Raw genomic sequence first — 8,700 nt, forward strand, 5'->3', positions numbered from 1 at the left:
GCTCCTGCCATATGTATTCTCTAAGACAATAAAGATTTTCTCTATGGCTGTCCTCACTTCCTTCTGAGGCCTTATTAGAATTGCCTTTGACATCCATAATTCTACCAACAGTCTCTTCCAGGCCATATAGGCTCTACTATTAGGCACCTTAAAACTCTTCCAGCCTCTACCCAATTCCAAAAGAACTTCCACATTTTAGGTATCTGTTAGAACAGCACTCCCCTTTCTTGGACCAAATTCTGTCTTAGTTATCTACTGCTGCTATACAGAAATACCACAAGTGGATGGCTTTAACAAACAAAATTTTATTTTCTCACAATTTAGAAGGTTAGAGGTCTGAATTCAGGGTGCTGGCTCTAGGGGAAGGCATTCTCTGTTAGTTCTCAGGGAAGGTCTTTGTCTCTTCAGCTTCTGTTTCCTGGTTCTTTAGAGATCTCCGTATGACTTGGCATCTATCTTTCCCATCTCTGCTTGCTTTATCTGCTCCTTTTATAACTTGTAAGATATTGAATCAAGACACACTCTACATTAATCCTGCCTCCTTAACATAACAAAGACAACCCTTCCCAAATGGAATTATAACCACAGGCATAGAGGTTAGGATTTACAACACATATTTATGGGGACACAATTCAATCCATAACAATAGTAGAAATGCTCTTGGAATAGTTCATAATTTGGAAGGCTTTTTAAACAAAGATGAGATATTGACCTCCACAGAAATCTTATCAAGAATGGTCAGCAAATTAAAGAAATTTTGAGTGTGCTAATGATTCTTAAAGAGTTGGCTATTATAAGGTAGGAGCTTGTACAAAAGGAAATAATTTGGAAAATAAAGGAAATTCTCAGCCCTCATTGTTATGGATTGAATTGTGTCCCCCCAAAATATCTGCCAACTTGGCTAGGTCATGATTCCCAGTATTGTATGATTGTTTACCATTTTGTCATCTGATGTGATTTCCCTATGTGCTGTAAATCCTATCACTGTGATGTAATAAGATGGATTAGTGGCAGTTACATGGATGAGATCTACAAGATTAGATGGTGTCTTAAGCCAATCTCTTTTGAGATATAAAAGAGAGAAGCAAGCAGAGAGATATGGGGACATCATACCACCAAGAAAGCAGTGCTGGGAGCAGAGTCTGTCCTTTGGACCTGAGGTTCCTGCACTGAGATGGTCCCAGACCAAGGAAAGACTGATGCATCACAAGGACCTTCCTCCAGAGCCGATAGAGAGAGAAAGCCTTCCCCTGGAGCTAACACCCTGAATTTGGACTTGTAGCCTACTAGGCTGTGAGAGAATAAACTTCTCTTTATTAAAGCCATCCACTTGTAGTATTTCTGTTATAGCAGCACTAGATGACTAAGACACTCACTATGATCCTAGTCTTTATGATCCCCTAAGACACCAAATCTTTGGAGGTGTTCAAAGAAGCTATTGTAGAATGGTAAGCATAAGAAAATGGTACTGGGAGGTATCTGGATGGAAACTGTATGAGGATGATCTTGGGTACTTGGAAGATAGACCTTAGTAGCAATGAACAACTGCAAATGAAACTTGGCAAAATTTTACATGAAATTATCCACCTAGCAGAACACTTTTGCCACTGTACTGGATCAGCATGGATGGAGAAACTCTACCCAAATGGCTGAGGGTTTCTCTGATGCACGTCTCATCTGTCAACAGCATAATCCTGGTAAAACAGTAAAGGTGTGACGTGGACAAGGTCTCAATCCTCAGGGCCCTTTTGAACACCTCCAAATGGATTTCATACAGCTACACTCTGCTTAAGTTTGAGTATATCCTGGTCAATAGTTGCTCATTTGTGGTTGAATTGAAGCCTTTCCTTGCCAGAGAGTTAAGGCTCTAACAGTAGACATAAAAGTTACTTGATTTTGTGTTCCCAAACATGGGAATTGCTTACCTATCTATCTAGTAACAGGGTGCTTAGTTTACTGGGACTATTATTAAAGAGCTTTATAAAGCTCTGCCACTTATTCAGAAACATATGTGTTCATATCACCTTCAAGCTTCAGGAAAGGTAGATTGAATGGTTTAGAAATATATCTACTATTGCAAGCAGACATGGCCAAATATTGCAGGTGAAGTGTGTATGTAACACTTGGTTCTTTTATCAACAGGTGGGAGCCACCTTTCCTCAATATCCTACTAAAGTACCTTTACATGACCTACAATGTAGAGATCTGTTCTTCTGGAAGAGACATCAGAGAAAGACAGCGTTCAAACTGCAAAGGATTCTGCCAGGTACTGTTAACAATTAGCACAACAGTGAAACTCCAAGGGCTTTATTCTTGGAGTTACGTCTCTTAGGCATTAATCATCTTCAAATCACTAGACAATGGCCCCCTGTGGAGATCTCAAGTAGAGCATTCTTAGGAACCGTCCATAAGCAGATGGCTTCCATTCAAGACTTCTGCATCCACTTAGAATCCATGGAACAAGACAGATTATTGTGCTTTAATCTTTTGTTCTTTATTTTCCTAGCTATCTGGTTTCGTCTTTGGCTGGTTTAAGGCTACCTTTAACTATGTTCTTTATAAGATCCCTAATATTTCTTGCTTTTTGCATTCTTGGTCACTCCTAGGTTTAAATCCAATACCTAGTTATAGTTCACTTGAGAACTGACTAAGGCATACCACCAAATAGGCTGTTATATTTGTGCACATTTTCCTTTTGGAAACATCCAGCTTTTTTTGGTATCATTTGTTTGTAATGAATCAGTTGGTTTCCTGGGTAACTGGATTCAACAATTAGGTGACTTTTTAGATGCTAACCACCACAATAGAACAGACATTTCACAATCTAAAATCTCTATCATATGGCACATAGAAAAGTTGGTTCCTGTCTCCAGTGAAACCATACTCAGGTACTTTTCCTGGAAGCTAGTCTTTGTAACTGAACTTTCACAGATATAGAACTTAGGGAACAAAGGGTATATTTGGAGCTCTCTCACCTTCATAGATATTATAAGTCAGGTACACCCCTATTTTGCTTCATATCTACCTAAACAATATCAATACTACAAATTGTATTGCCTCATGTCATATCACTCTTGATGAGTGGGGCCAAGATGGTACAATGTTGTTTGACAATTTTATAGGGATATTTTGGCAAAAAGAAACAAATAATTGGATGGACCCCCAATGACTGGTTTTGGATTTGTGGCTACTACTTTGACAGGGCCTTGTTATATTAGTAAACTGATGCCACTTTCAGGATAATCCCTGACATGACCCAGAATATATTTTTACCCATATATTTTTCTTGGACAAAGACATTTTTAGATAATCTTTCAAGAAGGGTAATAATTGGACCTTGATTTGGGAACCAAATTCCTAACTATTCAAGAGGAGTTCTGGATTGCTTTCTTTTCTCCTCAAGCTTTTTTACTTTATATTTCACAAGAGACTTGAAAAGTAAAGACATCCATAATACTATATTCCATACACTAGCGGGAGAGTTACACAATATCACCAAGGCTATAGAACAAATGATCATCCAACAAAAAGAACAGGAAAACCTGACACTTATGGCAGTTAAAATGATCACTCCAGGAACATGATACTTTCCTCACGTCACCTCAAATAGTGGCGAAAATGAAGCTTGATCACAACCCCAGATATTAATGATTTATCCTTTAGCTTAAGCTGAAAATTAAAAATACAGGGGAGTGGGTGGGGCACTGAGAACTGAAATTGTCTATACCCACACAACTTTGCCTACGCTGACATGACTTTACATGTAAGCTGTCTTCACTAATATAACTTCAGTATTCCTGTCTTCATCATCGTGACTTTATCATAACTTTATGGTTCACTCCAGAAATGTCCTGAAAAACCCATTCATATGAAAATAAAATTGTTCAATTCTTCAGTTGATGGCATCAAACAACTATTTCCCCAAGATTCTTCAGAACCTTGCATTAAAATTCTTGCCTTAAAAGCGTTGACTTGCTATGCCTACTAATCCTAAACTAGTATATCATCCCCCTTACATAATCCTAATCAAGGCCTGTCTTTACCTTTTTGCCTCCTAGACACTAGTGTTCTCCTTGGTTGTGGTTAAAAATAAACTCAGCTTTGTCTTATCTGCAGGTTATTTTGGGTGAACCCGTAGGCATAGACAATACAGATTCTTGGGCACGGCCTGTAAAACTTCACCTTCAGTAGATCTGAGGAGGGCATTCTAACCAGCCTCCTGCTGAGTCTAAGGAAGGTGATTTAAGGACCACGCTCTACTGCTCTAACATCTAGCTGTATAACCTTGCAAAACAAAAAGCTAAACAAAAAGAGTTAAGGTTCAAATAATTAAATTACTAGTCTTTGAGGCTAGGCCAATTGCAGTGCTATATATCCTGGTCCCCATTGTTCGTGGGTTTAGTCCTAAACTGTTCTGATTCAGGCACTCCATTTAAACTATTTAAGGGGGCTAAAACCCTAGAGAATTGATACTTGATAACTAATTTCAAGAGAATTTGTTCACATTCACAGTGCACATTTCTAATAGTTGCTATCAGGACTCTTTTGTTATCAATATAATGTGAGAAATGAGTTTAATAATCAGTACATGTTTGTTTGCTCAATACACTAGCAGAATAGGTTTATAAAATATTTCAAACAGGTTGGGACAATATATAGAATTGGGCTTTTTTTTAAAAAAAAAAAAAATCTTATGAATAGATCTGAGGCGAAAAGTGAGAGTTTTTACCTGCATGCAAAAGGCCAGATCTTCAAAAGAAAGGGGCTGTGGAAAGAGAAAATAAATGGATTTATAGCTCCATTTTTTACATGAAAGTCATAATAATTCTGATTGGATTTGGTCAGTTTTAGCAGAAACCAGGATTTGCATTATGAATTAAATAAGCAAAAAATAAAACCAGATCTCTAGAAACGATTTTGGAATACCTCAACCTGCTGTTTTTGTAATTCATGCCTGTTTTAGCAGTTTCAGCTGTGCACGGTCCATTTAGGAAGACATGGTTTCTAGAAATAGAAATCTTTCCTTCTATAAATGTAAATGTTTTCTGAACTGAGGACAGAGCTAGACTGAGGACAAATGTTCAGCTTTTTATTTTCCTTGATCCTTACTCATGCTTTAGTATATCTTTTTAATGATATGAATGTATTGGTTGGCATACAAAGTAACTTTCCTTTTTAATGTCCTTAATTAATACCAATAATTGTTTTGCTGTTCACACGTCTGTTTTCTAGACTTTATGGGATCAACACCTATATATATATATGCAATATTAAAACATTAATTCAATATCCAAAATGTACACCACAGAATGTTAATAGGTAAGACACAAAAAGGTTCTAGGGTTAAATGCTTTAGAAATGCAGTGATACACAGGTTTCTTTACTTCAGGATTCCTCAGAGCTTTTAACATGCTCATGCACATTGTTAATTTCCAAAGGGCACTTTGCAGTATTTCTCAAAATTATTTAACCAGGGAATCCTTTTATTCATGAAATACTGCTACATCCATTGCAATTTTAGTGATTGTTGTGATGGATTCTTAGTATCCTAACATCACCAATAAGCACACTGAAACATCATAGTGAAGGCTAAGTTATTAGGATATGGTTCTACTGGTGGTTAATTCCATACTTTTTTCTTGAACTGTATCCTTGTATTTGGAAAGACATTCTGCGGGACTACTGAGTGCACTACCACTCCCAGCTCCTATTACTATTTATTGTAATCACTTTCTTATCATTATTTATTGTAATCACTTTCTTACCATTGCACTTATCCATTTGATTAGAGACTCCATGACACAGGGATTTGTTCTGTTTTCGGCAACTAGGACAGTGTCTCAGGCACTATATATATACATATATATATATATGTATATGTATGTGTGTGTGTATATATATTACATGTATATGTGTCCATTTCCTAACCAAAAGGTCAGCAGTTCAAAACCACCAGCCGCTCCTGGGAAACCCTGTGTGGAAGTTCTACTCTGTCCTATAGGGTCACTATGAGTCGGAATCGACTCGATGGCAATGGTTTTTGTTTTTTCTTCTTGTTTACACATATATATATGTATATTTACATATATTTCAGTAAAGTAATAGCTACTAATTTTCAAGTTAGTCAGAATTTTGATCCATGGCTAACATCCTCCAGTTAATCATAAAATTCCTTACTTTTTTATTAATTCATCATTGACATTTGGGGATATTGGGTCCAGCCTGCATTTTGTTTTGTGCTGAGCAGTATCCTGTGTTACACATCGTTGATAATATAAACCTGCTTGGTGAGAGTAGGGAAGAAGGACAGCATACATCAAAATCTTCTGGAGCAAGGGTGTTCTTTTGAGTATCACAGCAGTCCTCAAACACATGTGTAGTTTGTCACAGTTTCCCATGGGGTGAACATGGCTCATGAGATTCAGAGTATAATGAACAAGACTGTTGTAGATTTTGATTGGCTCCCTTGGGTTAGATTTACAGTAGGATGGTTTAATTCTCCCAACAGTTTTAGTGTTGCTTTATTTTCTCTAAAAGATAAAAATAAGTGATTTGAAAAGTTTAAACCAATACTTTATACTTCTGAAAAAATGTTTTTTAAAAAAGCATTATCAAGGAACTAATTATAATTATATCCCATAGCAGCTTGGAAATTTTTCCATTTAATTACAAATTCACATTTGTGATTTCTGAACTGAGGACAGAGCTATTCTGAGGGCCATTTGTCAGTTCATTTTTCCTAATTACCCACATACAAAATTCAGAACACCACCAAAAACCAAGCTGTAAGAGTATTTGAACCCAAGCATGTGTATCAAGTGCAAATATCCTAAAATATAGAAACTATTTATACCAATTTGAAGGCCTTCAAAACGAGAGCTTAGTGTCAAGTTTGTAAGCTTACGCAAAGTGCAAATAAATCGTGTTTTTTTTATTTGCTGGAGGCGGGGCATGATATCACATGAACCCTACTCATTTGGTCAAAGTGAAGAAACTCCTATGTATTTTGTGTTCTTCCAGCTAAAAATGATTTACAGTTTAATCTGAAAAACATTCTTTTAAGTAGTTTATAATACCACTTTTACTCCATTTCTTCCTTCCATCCTCTCTCTCTCTCTCTTTACCATCGGTCCTGAGATCTTCTTCTCTTAGGATTTTGGGCAGACATGTTATTTCCCTATTTTTTTTTTTTTTTTTCTGAAATTGAACGGGTGTGTATCTCCTTGCCCTTTGTTGAAGGCTGTTTCCCTCCCATTTTACTGAGGTAAAGCAGTGGACATGATGCCCAAGGAAATTAGTGTTTTGGCCCTAAGTCCTCTGCTTTCCCTACCTTAAAATCTATATTGTTTAAAAAAAAAAAGTTGCTGTAGATTCCAACTCATAGAGACCCCATGTGTGTCAGAGTAGAACTGCTCTCTCTGTAGGGCTTTCAGTGGTTGCGATCTTTTGCACATAGATTGTCAGGCTTCTTCTGAGGCACCTCTGGGTGGTCTAGTGCCTCCAAATTTTCAGTTTTCAGTCAAGCATGTTAACTGTGTGCACCATCCAGGGACTCTTCCATATGGTTAAAACACATGAAAACACTCCTCTTCTAAGCTCACAAGTGTAACAGACTGGCAGTAGTGATGGCCCCAATTCATCACGCTCTCTATCTATACCTTTTGTCCTGTGATTTTGCAGTCTCTTTTACAAAAGGGATGGAATCTATCCCCCATACCTGGCTTGGAACTTGCTTTTACCACCAGAATGCAGCAAAAGTGATGGTGTGCCCGTTTTCAGTAAAGCCCTCCATCTGCACTCCCGTACTTCTGCCTTGCATGAGAACATATCCACATTAGCCTCCTAGTGGATGAAAGAAACAGTCGAACTGACCCAGTCGTCCCAGCCTAGCCATCCTACATCAGCAATCAGCCAGGCAATCGCTGTGTGAGCAAGCCAGCCAAGATCAGCAGAGCCCCAGCTGATCCAAGGCTGACCACAAATGTTTCAGTCCAGATAAGACTATCAGAGCCCTGTCCAGATCAGCTGAACTTCAAAGACAGGTGAGCTAAGTAACACCCATTGTTGAAGTTTTATCACTGTGATGAAGCATTATTGTGATTGTAGCTAACTGGTAGGAGTCCTGGTAATACAGTGGTTAAGAGCTCAGCTGCTAACAAAAAGGTCAGCAGTTCTAATCCACCACCTGCTCCTTGGAAACCCTATGGGGCAGTTCTACTCTGCCCTTATAGGGTCACTATGAGTTGGAATTGACTCGACGGCAATGGGTTTGGGTTCTTTTAAATAACTGGTACCATAGGTATTTGGATATAATGTGATTGTGATTGGCTCTTGGCCTCTATAGTAGGCTCATACTGGTCACATAATTAATGTCACAAAAACACAAGCCAGCATCATATGTCAATGAAGCTTAGACCCTACTCACAGTGTAAGTTGGTGTGGTGTTAGTGGTGTTTTACTGTATCTTCATTAAATCCTCAACTAAAGAATTTAAAAAGACCTCTGAAAAAGGTTTTCTTCTGCATCTGTAAACTGAGGGGATATTCAAGAGCAAATTACATTCTTAAAACATATATAGTGTAGGAGGACTCCGGCAAGATGGCGGTCTAGGCAGAAGCACCACGCCGTCCCTCCACAACAAAGATCCGAAAAACTAAGCCAAACAGAGAATCAACAATCCTGAAACCCTAGAACATCAAA

The sequence above is a fragment of the Trichechus manatus genome, unplaced genomic scaffold (genome assembly GCF_000243295.1).
Source record: "Trichechus manatus latirostris isolate Lorelei unplaced genomic scaffold, TriManLat1.0 scaffold00002, whole genome shotgun sequence".
Classification (NCBI taxonomy): domain Eukaryota; kingdom Metazoa; phylum Chordata; class Mammalia; order Sirenia; family Trichechidae; genus Trichechus; species Trichechus manatus.